This window comes from Stomoxys calcitrans, chromosome 3 (genome assembly GCF_963082655.1).
Source record: "Stomoxys calcitrans chromosome 3, idStoCalc2.1, whole genome shotgun sequence".
Taxonomy (NCBI): Eukaryota; Metazoa; Arthropoda; class Insecta; order Diptera; family Muscidae; genus Stomoxys; species Stomoxys calcitrans.
This window is the reverse complement of record NC_081554.1, coordinates 46,864,938-46,883,436: the sequence shown is the minus strand read 5'-3', so window position 1 is coordinate 46,883,436 and position 18,499 is coordinate 46,864,938. Positions and strand designations below refer to the sequence as shown.

General features: G+C 41.8%; 2 long non-coding RNA genes across 2 annotated transcripts; both read right to left on the bottom strand.

Annotated features, from left to right (window-relative positions):
• Nucleotides 1–10,320: 10,320 nt before the first annotated feature.
• Nucleotides 10,321–11,605, bottom strand: LOC131995961 (uncharacterized). The gene is made up of 2 exons (XR_009397715.1): nt 10,782–11,605; nt 10,321–10,722 (listed from the first exon to the last, which is right to left on the bottom strand). It is a non-coding gene; the product is annotated as an uncharacterized LOC131995961 (long non-coding RNA).
• A 210-nt stretch (nt 11,606–11,815) lies between these two features.
• On the bottom strand, nt 11,816–12,403 carry LOC131995962 (uncharacterized). Its single transcript, XR_009397716.1, has 2 exons — nt 12,292–12,403; nt 11,816–12,224 (listed from the first exon to the last, which is right to left on the bottom strand). It is a non-coding gene; the product is annotated as an uncharacterized LOC131995962 (long non-coding RNA).
• Between the last annotated feature and the right edge of the window lie 6,096 nt (nt 12,404–18,499).

Below are 18,499 nucleotides of genomic sequence, written 5' to 3'. Positions count from 1 at the left end.
TTGTCAGATCTATAATGTTATATGGTTGTTGTTGTAGCCATATTTTCCGTCAAGCTCCTGTAGGTGAGCAAGCTCTTTCCGGTCCAAAAACCCACCGCCGCGGGAACAGGGAGACCCATTGATTATTTAGAGGCGCCAATAAATCGCCTTGTCATTTCGAGCATCATAGGCACTCAGTATTTGTGCAAGAGCCGATAGCTCGCAGCTAAGATTCTCGTGACAGCAATGAACACCACACAGATCAGACCTCAGACTTTCCAGCCTAAATATGGTGTTGTGGTCTGGTGGGCGGCGCTTTAAAAGTCCATCTACTGTTCAATACTCTGCCGTATCCGAGGGATGGCTTGTTTGTGCATCACAGCTGCACTGGGGACAACATCTGATGCACTGAATTTAATTTTACATCTAATGCCTTTAGCGATATGTAAGCTAGATTTTCAGGATCAGACCCGAAGGGCAACGAAACATTGATGATCGCATGCGGGGAGTTTGGAACATTCCAAAATTATGTGGCCAAATCTAGACTTTAAGAGCTCTACCGCTTTGCTACCGTTGGCTAGAACAGATGTCTCAGTCAGTGTCCGTCATGACATCCTCAGATTTATTTCATGGTATGTTGCAGGCCACCCTAATGTGTTGGTGGCAGGGAAAGATGACACCGATTGCATGAGGGGGTGGGGGGGTACGGTGTGATGGTGGTTATGGTTATTTCCATGATCGGCTGGTTCGATGCACGCCACCACCGATATCCAAAAGTTGACGGTTTCGCCGATAGGGAGATATTCCCAGATGAAGAACACACGTTTTCTTTTAAAGATTTAATTTTTAATTCTGGTGTGTTCTGCAGTGGGCTTCTGGTGGATGGATCGTGGTATCGTGGTGGTGGCGTGCGAGTGAATGGGGATGTGCGTAAAGTTGGCTGCGAACATCATGCCGATCGAAGCCAGGGTTGGTTAACAATTAGTGAATTACGTGATGATACGCTAGGTACGTTGGCGTAGGGCGTAATGAGTGATTTTGTGAATTCAGTGCGGGTATGGACTTTAAGGCACGGTGGACATTGAAAGGCATTGATTGATATGCTATGGGGTATCATGTATGCTATTACCCCCAAGAAATTACAATGGTCTTGTGATTTTTATTTTGGCCAGGACCATGAGAAATCTGCACGATTTGTTCGAAGATTGGTCGTACGACCGTAAATGTATGTCGATAATGTGGCCACGTTAATCGAAATCGACCCCAGTGGGAAAAGGACGACCGATGTATTTGGGGAAAATGAGAATGGGCCTAAAAGAAAATAGCTAAAGAAAATGGTTGTGGCTGGAAAATTGGCTTGTGGCGGGAGGGTATGCGGGGATATATAAGCCTCATGAGCAAGCGAAAGAGCCATTCTAAGCCCAGCCAGTGAAACTGATCGTAGTCAAGAAAAAAAAAAAAAAAAAAAGAAATATTCATCAGTGTTTTTTTTTTGTTGCCGATTTTATTTAAAATAATTAGTTTGTGTTAACTCATGCCTTTGTAAGTAACAGGTGTAGTGTTTATTGAGTGTGTGTAAAAGTAATTTGTTGTATTTTTGCCAACTTTCATAGCTGCACTGGTTTTCTGAGGACGGACGGCCAGTGCTTGTTTCTTTTTTGCGTGTGTGACGTTACATATTTGAGATTGGTGAATTCGCCATCCAACACGACTCATTCGTTGCCAAACTGCCAGTAAATTGCCCGCGAAAGTTGATTCTAGATCCTGTGTGCTTTGCCCTTGGTTGCAGCAGCCGTGGAACCAACAATTGGTTAGCTACCATCATTTTATTCGGTTTGCCAGTAGCTCTACTGCAACTTGCGGCAGGAAACTGTGGCGTGTCGCGTGAATTGAAGCTCTGGTGAGCGTTTTGCTTCCCTCTCCGTCTGTGAAGACCGCGGGAGCGCTTCTGAAACGTTGGAAGAAGATTGTTAATTTGTGTCAAAAAAAATTAAGGTAAAAGTAGATTCTGTTACCTGTGTGTGTGTCGTCCACCTATATCCAAGATTTCGTCCAAGTATATTCAGTATTGTGGCTGAGCGCTAGCTGCAAAGAAGAAGTTGAAAAATCAGTAAGAGCTAATTTTTTTTTTTTATTTGGACAAGAGAAACCATTATATACTAAAGAAAAAAAGAGAAAAGAAGAAGAAAAACAGATCCTAGGTTAGTTTTATATTTAACGTAGTGTTAATTGTTGTGTTTTGTAAAAGGAATAATAGCCTGAGGCTAAGAGAAATTGTGCCTCCCAGGGGGATTATATTGAATTGTCTATGAACCTTGTTTAGTTTTTTTTTGTTGTGCCGAGAGAAGACATTAACGGCAAAAGATAACCAGATAAGCGAGCTCGTTTAGTGGTAGGTAATTTCTATGCGCTGGTATTAAAGCGAAAGACAAGGTTAAAGAAATATTCGGTTAGTCTCGCCTTAGGTGAATTGGGCAAAAAAAAAAAAAAAGGGGGAATTGTTTGTTTTGTTTTACCAGGTATTATTCTTTGTTTGTTTTGCAAAAAAAAATAGTTGTAAATCCAGGTTAAGAAACAAATGTATTTTTATGGCAAAATTTTCATATAATTTTAAGTTTTTTTTTAGTTAATAAAATATGTGCTGATTGTAATGTGTAATAATTAAAATGACTATGTGTTGGTAAATTTGTGATTGCGGGGGCAGCGCGATGAAGTAGGTGCATAGCTTTGTGTGTGGAATTTGGGGTCCAAGTAGAAATATGGTAAGTGGATGCCTTGGACCATGGTTGGGCGGGCTAGCGCGGGATTGTGACATCAAGATCCCTGTGAAGAGTGTTTCCCCTTGAGTTTTTTTTTGTTCGCTAGTGGTAAAGTTTTGGATGTGAAATAGTATCCCCCTCATTTTTTCGATGTTTGTGTGCAGGGTTTGTTTTGGCGGGTTGAGGCCCCTAGCCCTGAAAGTCTCACCACAGCTAACCGGTAGCCATTTCAAACGCCGACCAAGCGCACACATAACAGAGATGGCGCCCAAACGAAAAGTAAGACAGAAAATACCTGATGCGCGTTTCAGAATGGCGATGTGAATAACGCCTTTGTTTAATGTGATATTAGGTTAGTTAAATCTGTGCAATAAGACCGACGCACATAGCCATAGAATGATAGTGTTGAGAATAGACCAAAAGAAAATATACAAATGTTTTTACAAACTATGATATTTTATTGCAACCAACCTTGTAAAAAGCAATTTATGATGTGCAATATTAGATCTAGTAGGTTGAAAATAGAATAATTTCTCCATTTTACACCGGATATGTGCAATAACTCGTTAGTTCTCATAAGGACGACGAATGTTTTGTCTATGTCCGAAGTTTGCCTTACAATTTTTGTTTTGTGTTTTACATCGGTGCAATATATAACAATATGACAATATCGCTTCAATTTTGGGAAAGTGCAATAGCCGTTTCAATTTACGCATCGTTTTGAAAGTCAGAGTATTGCGAGTACAGTAAGCCATGAACTTTTCATGAAAGTAAAGATTTTAAGAAATGTCATGGACATTGAAGTGATAGTTATTTGTTTCGCAAATGTTCAGTTCGTAAAATTGTCTAGAGAAACATTTTTTTTTACACCTCCAATAGAGGGCGCTTTATAATTCTTTCAGTAATTAAGAAGGGAAAACCACACAAAATGCACGCACTGCTTCTGAGAAAGCATTGCCCCCACAAATTAATGATCTGATTGGAAATTCAATTTCGTAGTATTTGTCAACCAAGTATTTTATGTTTTTAGAAGTAGCGATTGATGTTTGTAATATTGAGTGTCATATTTATTTTAATTTAACAGCAATTTATATATATAAAAAAAAAAAAAAAAAAAAAACAATAATAATAATAATAAATAAATAATAGCATTAATACATATCTGGGTTACGGCGAACCGCCTAAAGCGAATTGATTTTTAGGGCTGTTCAATTGAGGCATGAATATTAATACTCGATCAAAGAAAAGAACCCTACCAGAGTCATTTGATTTGAATAATTCAGTGTATTTCCCTGAACATAGTAGACGAAGACTTGTAAAGGGCGATATGGCGGAACCAAGTACGAACACGAATGGGGCCCAAGTTAGGGATCTCTCAAATTCTATAATCAATAAAGAACAGAACAATGCTAACGTGTCTGCCAGTGGCGGTCAGTCATCAGGTAATGGGGCAGGAGAAACATTGCCGCAAGAGGCTAGAGGTCCGGTAAAGAATAAGGCCGCGTCCAGCCAACGATCATTAGAGGAACGGGTCAAGGAAATGGTTAGGGACGAATTAGGCGATGTTAGAAGGATGATAGCTTCCTTGGCGAAAGGCATGGATGATCTATCTGGTATTGTCCGCAAACAGTCGGCCATACCAACAAGAGGAGACACGCCCATTTCTGGCTCCAATGCATCTGGATCGGTCATTGCAGAAGGACCGATACATGATTATGGGAACAATGTAGCTTCTCTGCCCACGGCAGATATTCACCCGATCATATCATACCCCGGTACGACCTCGTCGACCAATCTAGACAGTGCACCAGCGGTGTACCCTAGTAATGAGCCCTTGCGCATACGAGTTGATAAGTTGGGTTTGATTTTTAGCGGGGATCCTCGCGAACTAAGGGTCAATGATTTTATTTATAGGCTTGAGTTGATGAGAGCCCAGTACAATATTCCATGGGCAGAGGTTTTACGAGATTTTTCGTTTTTAGTATCAGGCCAAGCCAGGGAATGGTACTGGTTACACCGCCGAAATAATGTCGATTCCGATTGGGAAAGTCTGAAACATGCGCTGACAAGTCAATATCAAACTCCACAGTCAAAATTTGACATACTACGGGAGTTGTTGGAACGGAGGCAAAGGCCCAATGAGTCCGTCAACAATTATTTTCACGAGATGGGAATATTACGCTCTAGATTAATGCAGCCCATCTATGAGTATGAGATGATAAAGATCTTGAAAGGCAACATAAGAGAAGATATAAAGCGTCATGTCTACCAGATGACCATATCTTCTGTTGAACAGTTGCGCATTGAATGCATAGAAGCAGAGCGTAACTTTCCCAGACGTGAAAATAGGCCACTGCCCGTACCACAACGACCCATGAGACAAGTGAGCGAGATATATGGACAGGAGATAGAATGTCCGGTCGAGGAGATTCAGGAACCTCAGGAGGAGAATATTTCAGCACTTCGAGTGCAAAGTCAGTCCAGAACACAGATTATTTGCTGGAATTGCCGCGAACCTGGACATATGTTCATGGACTGCCAGGCGGAGTTCCGAAAACTATTCTGTTACAGGTGCGGTAAACCAGACACCGTAACGCCGAAATGCCCGATATGTCTACAGGGAAACCAGAGAAGGGGCGGAGAGAAGAGGGGGGAACCTCGTCCGTCCGACAACCCGGTGCCCCACGGCAAGTAGAAGATAAGATAGTTAAGAGTTTAAATAATATTAGGAATAGAGAAAATAAGGATAGTACTAAGAATATCTGTGGGGATTTTACCCCATCCCAAAGGCATTATATTCCACTGGAGATAAGAGAAAGAAACTATGAGAAAGTAAGAGAGAGAATTTTTAATTCGGAAGTAAAAACGATCCCAAAGAAAATAGTCAAATTAAGGCAAAAAGCAACCCAATGGCGCCAACAGAGGCGATTTTTAACAGACTCGATAACGAAAATCGTAGGTCGTCGGAATGATCCCAGAGTTTTTGCTGACATAACCATTCAGGGAAAGGTCATTCACGGTCTTCTCGACACCGGGGCGTCCGTTAGCATGTTGGGAAAAGACTGTAGAGAATTGATTAATGAGATGGAAATTCCAATGATACCCCTATCCAGCAACGTTAGCACTGCAGGTGGGAAACTGTATAGAGTTTTGGGAATGGTAAAGGCTTCCGTTGAATACCAAGGGGAGACTAAGGAGATGGTTTTATATCTATGTCCCGACTTGGAACAGAATCTCTACTTAGGCATTGATTTCTGGCGACTGTTTCAATTAGCCCCTGATGTCGTAGGCGTCTCTGAGTTAAATCTCGAAAAGATCACCAATGACATGGCCAGTACCGATTCCGAACATCGGCTGAATCCCCACGAACTTTCATCCGAACAAGCTAAGCGGCTGAATAAAGTCATAGAACAATTTAAGACATTTGAGAAACATGGTCTGGGTTGTACCACTTTGGAAAAGCACTCCATAAAACTGATTGACGGGGCGGAACCGGTAAAAGACCGCCATTACCCCATGTCACCCGCGGTGCAGGCAATAACATTCCAAGAAGTAGACAACATGCTAGCCTTAAATGTGATTGAGGAAAGTGACAGCCCGTGGAGTAATCGCACAACGGTGGTGAGAAAACCGGGTAAAAACCGCTTCTGCTTAGACGCCCGGAAGTTAAACAAACTAACCGTAAAAGATGCCTACCCACTGCAAAATATAGATGGCATATTAAGCCGAATAGATGAGACTTTCTATATAAGCAGTGTGGATTTAAAATACGCATTCTGGCAAATCGAGCTAGACGAAGAAAGCAAGTCTTACACTGCCTTTACGGTCCCAGGCCGTCCATTGTATCAATTCCGTGTGATGCCGTTCGGCTTGTGCAATGCTGCGCAAAGATTATGCCGCCTGATGGATAAAGTCATTCCCCAACGACTGAAGGAGAATGTCTTTGTATACTTGGACGATCTGTTGATCATATCAGGTGAATTTGACGAGCATCTTCGTCTGCTAAGCGAAGTTGCCGAATGTCTAAAGAAGGCGAATCTCACGATAGGCTTAAAAAAGTCCCAATTCTGCTTCAGGCAACTAAAATATTTGGGATTTATTGTGGGCGAAGGAGTCTTAAGGACCGACCCCGAAAAAGTAGAGGCCATTAAAAGGATCAAAGTGCCCAAAAATGCAAGAGAGGTCAGAAGCTTCCTCGGTACTGCAGGGTGGTATCGTCGGTTTATTAAAAACTTTGCCACAATTTCAGCACCGCTCACCGACACCCTGAAAAAGTCCACAAAGTTCACGATGGATGAGAAGGCAAAACAAGCATTTGAAAACCTAAAGAGAGCTTTAACCTCGGCACCCGTCTTACGCCACGCCGATTTTTCCAAGAGATTTTATATCCAATGTGATGCATCGGAATACGGGATAGGCGCCGTACTTTTCCAACTCAACAGCGAAGGGGAGGAGCACCCCATAGCTTTCTATTCTCAAAAGCTCAACAAATGCCAACGAAACTACAGCGTTACTGAGAAAGAGTGTCTCGCAGCTGTGATGGCCATCCGCAAATTCCGACCCTATGTCGAGCTCATGGAGTTCACCGTCATTACTGACCATGCGAGCTTGCAATGGCTAATGAACCTAAAAGACCTAAGCGGTCGTTTGGCTCGTTGGTCATTGCAACTCCAGGGGTATAGCTTCGACATTGAGCACAGAAAAGGGAAAGACAACGTGGTGGCGGATATGCTGTCACGATTACCTACAGCTGACGAGATAGATATGAACCAGGTCTTGGAATTCGAGACGACTGAGTTTGAGAGTGAGGCGTATAAGGAGATTAGAGGGGTGGTGGAAAAGAATAAAGCACAGTTGCCTGATCTCAAGATTGTGGATAATATGATTTTCAAGAAGGGCCATGCGTCGTATGACCCAGACACCCAAGAATTTCAGTGGAAACTGTGGATTCCTGAAGCTTTGACGCATACCCTAATAGAACAAGCCCACGACAACACCACTGCTGCTCATGGAGGAATATCCAAGACGTTGTATCGATTAAAAGAAAAATATTATTGGCCACAAATGGCATCGCAAGTGCGACAATATGTAACCAATTGCGCTATATGCAAGGAAACCAAGCCCACCAATGAATATACTCAACCCACAATCGGTGACGAGGTGGTAACCCAACGTCCCTTTCAGAAGATCTATATAGATTTCTTGGGTAAATATCCGCGCTCCAAAAGTGGAAATGCCTTTATATTTATCGTGGTAGACCATTTCAGCAAATTCACGTTCCTGAAAGCGATGCGTGAGGCGACCGCTTCCAACGTGGTGAAATTTCTGATACAGGACATATTCCGAAAGTTTGGGGTGCCCGAAACGGTTCATAGCGACAACGGGGCTCAATTCGTATCGAAAACTTTTAAAGATATGATTGAAACATACGGTATAAACCATCTACAAACAGCACCCTACGCCCCACAGTCCAACGCATCCGAGCGGGTGAACCAATCGGTGCTGGCTGCCATCAGAGCCTATCTAGAAAATGATCACCGAGATTGGGATCTATACTTGACAGACATTGAATGTGCTCTTCGAACGTCGATTCATAGTGCGACGGGGGCAACCCCATTTTTCGCCCTATTTGGGTACAATATGTATACCCATGGCGCTGATTATAAACTAGCCCGAAAATTACATTCTATGTCTGATCACGAGATTGTGCAATTGAAAAGAGACGACAGAATGGACTTGGTTCGTAATAAAATCAAACAGAATATGCATCAAGCTTACGAACGGAGCGCCAAGAGGTACAATGCGAGGGCTCGAATGGTAACATTTTCTCCTGGACAGGAAGTATACAAAAGGAATCATGTCCTAAGTGACTTTGGAAAAAATTTCAATGCTAAATTCGCCCGTAAATTCATAAAATGTCGTATCGTAAAACCGATAGGAAATAATATGTATTCCCTTGAGGATCTGAACGGAAAACCAATGGGTGTAAGTCATGTGAAGGACCTTAAAAGATAGACCAATGCCACTGACGTGAACGCAGATCTAGTTTTGAGAAACATAAACGAATCCCTATTGAGTCGACTTTTGAGCATGGGTTACCAAGATTAAGCCAAACCATGTGACATTACTCTGTAACTGTCTTACCCAAATGTAGCAAATTGGAAAAATAGTTTTTGTTAACCATTGACATTGTTTGAAAAGTTAGACATAGCGAGATGCATTAGCTATCACTGGACTGAAGGTACCCGATTAAGTGTGGAATGTCTGATGATATCCTGTATTGGGTCGAAGTGGAACAAATCAGATCGTACATCAACACGGTGGGACAGGGCAACATGAAGACCTATTTCCTTTTTTTTATGATGCACACTTTGTCACCATACTACCTACATTTTTTTCGACCACTGGTATATAGAAGTATGAGCAGTATGAATCGTAGCTTTGCTTGCGTCAGCTACCTGGTTGTCTAGATCAGTGAATGTCACCAAGAATGCAATACAGGCCAAGAATACATTCCTGCAATATTTATACCTTTTCTTAAATACATTTCCCAACGCGGAATATGCTACATGACAATCGTTTGCAATGAGGTATATCACTTTAATGAAATTTAGATAACCATAATATTCACAACTCTCAAAACATCGTTTTCTTTTGTGTCCCAGACCTAGTCCTTTGGAACCCGGTAATCATAGGCCGTATTGTCCAGTTACATATTATGAACTATTTGTATCCATATTTATATTGGGTAGTACATGGTTATGTTTTTTGTGTTGTACGCATTTAGTAAAAAAAAAAAAAAAAAAAAAAAAAAAGAATCAAATATAAAATCTAACATTAGGGGTATGTCATGCCCTGTAAAACACCCTGAAATAATATTCCTATACATTGGTATAGTTTGTGTTTTTATCCGTTTTTCGATCCGTCCAGCTGGCGAATGTACGTCCGTCCGCGTAACGTATCTACCCAATCTTACTAACGTTTTTCTAAAACACGTAAATTTTCCAGTAGGCGGTCACATTTGGTTATGCAAAAGCACGGGCAGATTTAAGCAAACCATACCTACGATTTCGCGTCAAAATACCACTTGATCGTTTGCATTATTTTGTGCATTTGATGCATTAATATTTTTAAACATTCATGGCAAGTTTAGACCGCATAGGCCTTCAAACGGTTAGGCCCCTCACGGAAAAGATGAATTTCATTTAACTTTCAATGTACGTCTGTTTATGCACACATTAATTGTACGTACCATTGGTTACAACAACAATAACGTACCACTTTCTTATAACGATCGGCACATTTTGTGCTATTTTGATTTTTCCCACTGTTTCGCTGCTGCCATAATAAAAAGAAAACATCAACCACTGACTGCGTCATGCTTATATTTTCACTCCCAATAAGGGTGCATGTGTGTGGCATGCCAATAAGTACTTTGGTGACAGTATTTTTTTTTTATATCTATTTGTCCTCATGAAACACGAATATTTTGGCTGCAATAACGTACACTGATTTTTCATGATGGGCTGTAACTAAAACTATACCTGTTGCATCCTCATGTTTTGCACATAAATACTGTGAATCGGGGACAGTATCTATTATTTATTTCCACAATCATATTCGACCACTGTCACTAAATTCACAAACTATGCCTGTATGTTTTCATAAACCAGAAGGAACACAATCATTTCCATTTGGCCATGTGTGTTTTTTTTTTAATTCAAGAAAAAAACAAATGTCTACGGACACTAACTAGAGACAACCACAACGATTATGGTACCTGAGTGGATTTGGGCCACGGCATTCGACCTGGTTATTGTGATGGTGAAGGGGTCAATGGAAACATGAGGACAGGTAGAGATATTGGCACGACAACCCTCATGACCGACAGAGCTGGATTTTCGCAAATACGTTTCACGCGCAAGTTCCACTGAATGGCCATGGCTTCGTCAATACCAGTAGTAAGCCAACAACAACTACGAGCCTGTGGATGATATGTGAAATTAGTTTTTTCTCTCATTTTCGTGAGACAGTCATACTTACCTACAGCGGCCATATAACGCCTAGAGCCCGGCATGAGACATCTCAGGCGTGGGTGTTCCCCACGTTGGAAATCCTACCTGTCCTGACACATCGTTGCCGTCTGCGGAGCCTCGCCGTTCCCCGATGTTTTGTTGCAGGCCACCCTAATGTGTTGGTGGCAGGGAAAGATGACACCGATTGCATGAGGGGGTGGGGGGGTACGGTGTGATGGTGGTTATGGTTATTTCCATGATCGGCTGGTTCGATGCACGCCACCACCGATATCCAAAAGTTGACGGTTTCGCCGATAGGGAGATATTCCCAGATGAAGAACACACGTTTTCTTTTAAAGATTTAATTTTTAATTCTGGTGTGTTCTGCAGTGGGCTTCTGGTGGATGGATCGTGGTATCGTGGTGGTGGCGTGCGAGTGAATGGGGATGTGCGTAAAGTTGGCTGCGAACATCATGCCGATCGAAGCCAGGGTTGGTTAACAATTAGTGAATTACGTGATGATACGCTAGGTACGTTGGCGTAGGGCGTAATGAGTGATTTTGTGAATTCAGTGCGGGTATGGACTTTAAGGCACGGTGGACATTGAAAGGCATTGATTGATATGCTATGGGGTATCATGTATGCTATTACCCCCAAGAAATTACAATGGTCTTGTGATTTTTATTTTGGCCAGGACCATGAGAAATCTGCACGATTTGTTCGAAGATTGGTCGTACGACCGTAAATGTATGTCGATAATGTGGCCACGTTAATCGAAATCGACCCCAGTGGGAAAAGGACGACCGATGTATTTGGGGAAAATGAGAATGGGCCTAAAAGAAAATAGCTAAAGAAAATGGTTGTGGCTGGAAAATTGGCTTGTGGCGGGAGGGTATGCGGGGATATATAAGCCTCATGAGCAAGCGAAAGAGCCATTCTAAGCCCAGCCAGTGAAACTGATCGTAGTCAAGAAAAAAAAAAAAAAAAAAAAGAAATATTCATCAGTGTTTTTTTTTTGTTGCCGATTTTATTTAAAATAATTAGTTTGTGTTAACTCATGCCTTTGTAAGTAACAGGTGTAGTGTTTATTGAGTGTGTGTAAAAGTAATTTGTTGTATTTTTGCCAACTTTCATAGCTGCACTGGTTTTCTGAGGACGGACGGCCAGTGCTTGTTTCTTTTTTGCGTGTGTGACGTTACATATTTGAGATTGGTGAATTCGCCATCCAACACGACTCATTCGTTGCCAAACTGCCAGTAAATTGCCCGCGAAAGTTGATTCTAGATCCTGTGTGCTTTGCCCTTGGTTGCAGCAGCCGTGGAACCAACAATTGGTTAGCTACCATCATTTTATTCGGTTTGCCAGTAGCTCTACTGCAACTTGCGGCAGGAAACTGTGGCGTGTCGCGTGAATTGAAGCTCTGGTGAGCGTTTTGCTTCCCTCTCCGTCTGTGAAGACCGCGGGAGCGCTTCTGAAACGTTGGAAGAAGATTGTTAATTTGTGTCAAAAAAAATTAAGGTAAAAGTAGATTCTGTTACCTGTGTGTGTGTCGTCCACCTATATCCAAGATTTCGTCCAAGTATATTCAGTATTGTGGCTGAGCGCTAGCTGCAAAGAAGAAGTTGAAAAATCAGTAAGAGCTAATTTTTTTTTTTTATTTGGACAAGAGAAACCATTATATACTAAAGAAAAAAAGAGAAAAGAAGAAGAAAAACAGATCCTAGGTTAGTTTTATATTTAACGTAGTGTTAATTGTTGTGTTTTGTAAAAGGAATAATAGCCTGAGGCTAAGAGAAATTGTGCCTCCCAGGGGGATTATATTGAATTGTCTATGAACCTTGTTTAGTTTTTTTTTGTTGTGCCGAGAGAAGACATTAACGGCAAAAGATAACCAGATAAGCGAGCTCGTTTAGTGGTAGGTAATTTCTATGCGCTGGTATTAAAGCGAAAGACAAGGTTAAAGAAATATTCGGTTAGTCTCGCCTTAGGTGAATTGGGCAAAAAAAAAAAAAAAGGGGGAATTGTTTGTTTTGTTTTACCAGGTATTATTCTTTGTTTGTTTTGCAAAAAAAAATAGTTGTAAATCCAGGTTAAGAAACAAATGTATTTTTATGGCAAAATTTTCATATAATTTTAAGTTTTTTTTTAGTTAATAAAATATGTGCTGATTGTAATGTGTAATAATTAAAATGACTATGTGTTGGTAAATTTGTGATTGCGGGGGCAGCGCGATGAAGTAGGTGCATAGCTTTGTGTGTGGAATTTGGGGTCCAAGTAGAAATATGGTAAGTGGATGCCTTGGACCATGGTTGGGCGGGCTAGCGCGGGATTGTGACATCAAGATCCCTGTGAAGAGTGTTTCCCCTTGAGTTTTTTTTTGTTCGCTAGTGGTAAAGTTTTGGATGTGAAATAGTATCCCCCTCATTTTTTCGATGTTTGTGTGCAGGGTTTGTTTTGGCGGGTTGAGGCCCCTAGCCCTGAAAGTCTCACCACAGCTAACCGGTAGCCATTTCAAACGCCGACCAAGCGCACACATAACAGGTATAAAACTATTTTTGGCACAAAAAAACACTACATTATCGGTAGTACTTACCTTTTACACATTTCACTTCACCGCAAGGCTTAAAACCACCAGTAGCTTCAAGATTTTACGTAGAATGAATGACGCAGAGATCTAACTGTACATGTTGTCATGTTGTGCATTGGTGTACGTATGTAAAAGGTATGTAAAACATGCATGTATTTAGTTATGCGTGTGTGTGTTTTTTCATTCTTTCTTTTGCACCCAAGAAAGCAGGTGAGTAAAAATGGAAAACAAACAAATGTACAGCCCTTTAAGAAAGAAGGACTTCTCTGGTACATAATGTATCCAGCCTCCCGCAGATCAGAAGAATGCCCATAGTACGAGGAACGCAAGTTCCCGAATTCCTCAGTCAAGGGCAGTATAATTGTTGTAAACACAACAAAAAGTTGCAAAGACACGAGATCAATCACTACATTTAGCTATTTGATTTTGGGCACGCTACGGAGATCACAACCGCTGCGACTCTCTGTAACCTCTCAATCATCCTCCCAAGGACTGAGCTGACCAGAGTCTGATGCCATAACTAAGACCCATAGGTGTTAACCGACCAAACCACCACCGCAAACATCTAGTGTACATTCTCCCCTGCTTAAACCACCAACTATTTCCTATTGAGTTGCAATAGGAATAGAGCGCATTCAGTCTCCTTCCGACCTTCTCCTCGATATTCCTTCTAGAAATATGCACGTGAGTGATTTTTCACTCACGCACGCTCGCAAGAAAAAAAATTTACTCGCCCACGCTCTAACACGACGTTTTTTATCTTGACTCACATTCACGCATGCTCGCGAGACGAACATTTTGCTCACGGACGACTCACGAGACAATGACGACAATTACGTGGTTGGATTTGGATCTCACTCACGCATTACGTGACTTGTGCGTGACACGACAATTCAGTTTCTGGTCAGACCCAGGTTGTTGTTGTTGTTGTAGCAGTGTGTTGTACACTGAGACGGCAGCTCTTGCCGATGAAGGACTTCATCGAGTCAATCCGGTACGTACAACCGGCTGCCATGGGATTGCAGACACAGGTACAATAGTTTGTCTATAGAGAGGCAATCCACCCAATCCAGGACAGTAGCCCCGATCACTCCTAGTATACGTTTCCTTGTGAAAAATATAGTCTTTCTAGGGTATTTGTAAAGCACATTGGTCTTCGCCCTGGCAGTTTCCACAATATATCCCCTTAAGGATGCTCATAGAGGTAGGTTAAAGATCCAGCGATCGGTCTTATAAACCGAAACAACCTAATTATAGGAGCTACCTCCAAATGTAAATATGTGGCTAAAACAACAACGTCATTCACGTAGGCAACTACTTTTACCCTTTCCTCCTCAAGAACCTGAGAATTCCATTGACAACCATAAACCCTGTTTACACTGCACATTAAATTTTAAGGCTCCGGATTGAAGGCTTTCGTCGGCTGATTTTACAAAGGGAAAACAGATGATCGAGCCATTAAATCCGGATTTAAAGAGCAGTGTAAACGGGGTTATAGCTTCAAATGATGTGATGAAAATCCCCTACCTAATCGAGTTCTTCGCTAGTGGTGCACTGCCAACCGACGGACCCTTAGTGTAACCATTCAAATAGCTACATAATAGTAAAGGGTCGAGAAGGTTTCTAATATATGCTGCCGCTTCAGACAAATGATAAGCGAATTTTGGGCCCTTAATCCTTGAGCGAAGAGTAGCTTAGTTTTCTTTCGGTCCTGTAAAACGTATCTCCAGAGAACCGTTACTTGTTTTTTGTGTTCTAACCACATTTTCAAGGGCGATCCTTGCCAAGCTCCTGTAGGTGAGCAAGCTCGTTCCGGTCTAAAGGACCGATCGCCGCGGGAACAGAGTGGCCATTGGTTATTTAAAAGCGTCAATAACTCGCCTTGTCATATCGAGGAACATAGGCACTCAGTATTTGTGCAAAAACCGGTGCAACCGACCTCTCACTAAAACTCTCCACTCGATACCGCTGATTGTCCGCGTCTGCAAATACAGCTAGTCCTTATGGAGCACTCCACTATCCGCAACCTGTGAACGCGCCCGGTAGCTCGCAGCTAAGCTTCTCGTGACAGCAATGAACACCCCACAGATCGGACCTCAATGTTCCAGCCCGTGTGGTGCTCACAGCTATCCCGTGCCGTTACTTGTTGTTAAACATTTCCTAATTTTCCAAATAACTGACCCTATTGACATAATTTAATTTGATGATAGCTCAATATAACGTTGAGAAGATATGTAGTGCCAAAAATAAAACGAGTCTATCATTCATATAGCGATAACGCCATAACCTGACCACGCCACAAATTCGAAAATATGTTTTTTCTTGTACCACACTGTGTTGCCAAAGAATTCTCACCACAGTTACGTACAACTGATTGAAATATGCCGATAAGCTAACATTAAGATTGGGTTAGTACAGGACATTAACTTGTCTGGCATACAACAACAACCAATCCCATGACAGCCGGTTGTACGTACCGGATTGACCCGATGGATTCGTTCATCGGCAAGGGCTGCCGCCTCTGTGTACAACACACTGCTATAACAACAACAACTGGTCGTAATAAAATGTCTGTTTACATTATTTTTTATATGAAACTTTGCAGAAAATAGCAAATTTCCTCTGCTGGTTGTTGTTGTAGCAGTGTGTCGTACACTGAGGCGTCAGCACTTGTGGCTGCTGTAGCAATTTGTTGTGTTCTATCTTTCGTCTGCTTGATTCTGTTGAGTGTCAAGAACCAGGAACGCTGCGACTAAGATGAGGTGCGTCCACAGGGATCTGGGTCTAAGTCGAGTGGGTCTGACTGGACAGTTAAACAGGTGACGTGTATCGTGTGGTCCCTGGTTACAATCGAGATATTAATCTTGTACGTCGTCTTCAATCCTTGATCTGTGGGAGTTGAGGCGGCTGCATCTGCCGGAACGTAATTTAGCCAGAACTACTCTGGTTTGTCGGGGGAGGTCAATTTCTTCAGATGCAATGGGAGGCGTCGTAACCAAGTTAATAGCATGGATTATCAGTGAGGTCTTGGTCTGTCGCTACTGTGGTATCACAATGGACTTAAAATTGTGTAAGTGAATCCGAAAAGAAATGCCACTCTTACCTAACCTAACCTACCGTGTCTGCATGAATGTTGTCTAGACCCGCTTCAAATGCCGCTTGATCAAGGGGTTCTCTCTTGTAGCGCTAAATCTCACGCTCCAGATCATGTAGATCTACCTTAAGATTTCTGGGCGGTAGATATCTATCCACAAGATGTTGATTTGGATGGTCTCTGCGGTAACAGCTCAAAAGGTATTGCTTAGACAGCATGTAGTAATGTCTTCACACAGGTGAAGACATGAGAACTGAGGAGACAGCCCGTCGCAGTTCGGAGGGCGGCATTCTGACAGATCTGAATATTATTTCACTGCGTGTCACATAGCTGGCGAGCTGGCGTTGTATAACTCACCACAGACCGGTCAATTGCTTTGCATGTGGTCAACAAAGTTTCTTTGTCTGCGCCCCAAGTGCTGCAGGCAAGTGAGTTGAGGACCTTGTTTCTACTTTTGACATTATCGCAAATTGCTGTGTCATATTGGGAAAAAGTGTTAGAGCTTGATGCTTGAAATCATTTCTCCATCGACCATCACATTCAGCTCGGTATTCACCTCAAGCGTATTTGTACTGCACAATGTGGCTGAAGATTTGGTGGCAGATATCTTCGGAAATCTGAAGCAGCGAAATATGAGGCAAGTTCGTTGAGGTAGACGTTTAACCCATCGCAGATGTCAACAATGTTTGGGGGCCTAATGCCATGATCGTACTATCGTCTGCATATGATACGATCTCTATGCCATCTGGAGGGAGTGAAATCGAGGATAAGTAGAGGTTCAACAGTGCCGGAGATTCGTATTTGTATTTCAAGATCCAGCGTTTCAAGCCTATTCTGTAGGGACGTTTTGGCGATGTCTTCAAATAGTTTGGCATGCCTGACCGTGTCGAATGGCAGCCGGTTGTACGCACTGAATTGACTCGATGGAATTCTTCATAGGCAAGGGCTGCCGCCTCAGTGTACGTGTTTCTCTGCTGGTAAATACAGTATACAGTACAGTACACAGTACATACAGTACGCCAACAGCATACAAAGGTATTACGTTACGCTTGGGTTTTTGTTTTTTATTAGGTTTCCCCTTATTCCCATTTTGACATGTGCTTCTTCTGCTGTCAAAAGTATGCTCTCTTGACAAACAGCTGATCACCACATTGTTTTTGGAGCGAAAAAATTGGCAAAAGAAAACAGCAGCGCACATGTGGAGATAAGGGAAGGAAATACAAAAACACGCTTACAGCAATTTGTTAAAAAAAATATCAAGCAGTAAAAATTCCCTAACAGCAGCAAAAGAACTTCTGACTCACAGGTAAACCAAATACAGGTAGAGCAACAACCAACCTATTTAATTTCAATCAAGGTATTAAATTGTAGAAGCGAATGAGTAGCATAACACAAAAAGTGAAAAGGTAAACTAAAACAATTGTAAGCAATGAGCCAGACACCCGCAAAAAAAGTCTAATAACAAAAGTACCACATTTCCCAGGTTGCTGGTTGGAGACGGCGCAAATGTCAACGAATATGATGAAAGAGTATAAAACGAAAATAATGTGAATATTGTGCGCTCTTTTACGTTTAGAACCTCGAGGTGTGAGGACGTTGCCTTCTCTGTATCAATTGCCTTCTTGTGGTGGCGAACGAACAAACGACGAAACTCAAAACGTTTTCCACACACATACGCATACACTTCTCCTGCCAATCAAGCCCATACTAGAGGAAAAAAAATCGTGTATGAAATTATATTTTTGGAATTGCATAAAGTTAAATGAAAATCTAAATTAAATTTTAGTGTGCTAATTGAATAGTTCTTTATCCATCGAGAAAATCAATGAAAATGCAAGTCCAGGCTCTGCCCAGTGCGAAAAAAGCGTAAAATATTCAAAAGAAGTTACATAAAATTGTCTTCTATAAAAAAAAAAATCAAGAAAAAAGAAAATTTAAAGCAAAATACAAAAAAAAAAGAAATATCCGAAGAGGAAAACAGTGTGTGTGCTGTAGTGTGTTTGTGTGTTGTTTTTATGAAACAGCCATTCAGTGTCGCCCCCCTCCTCTAGAACGCTTGTTGGCT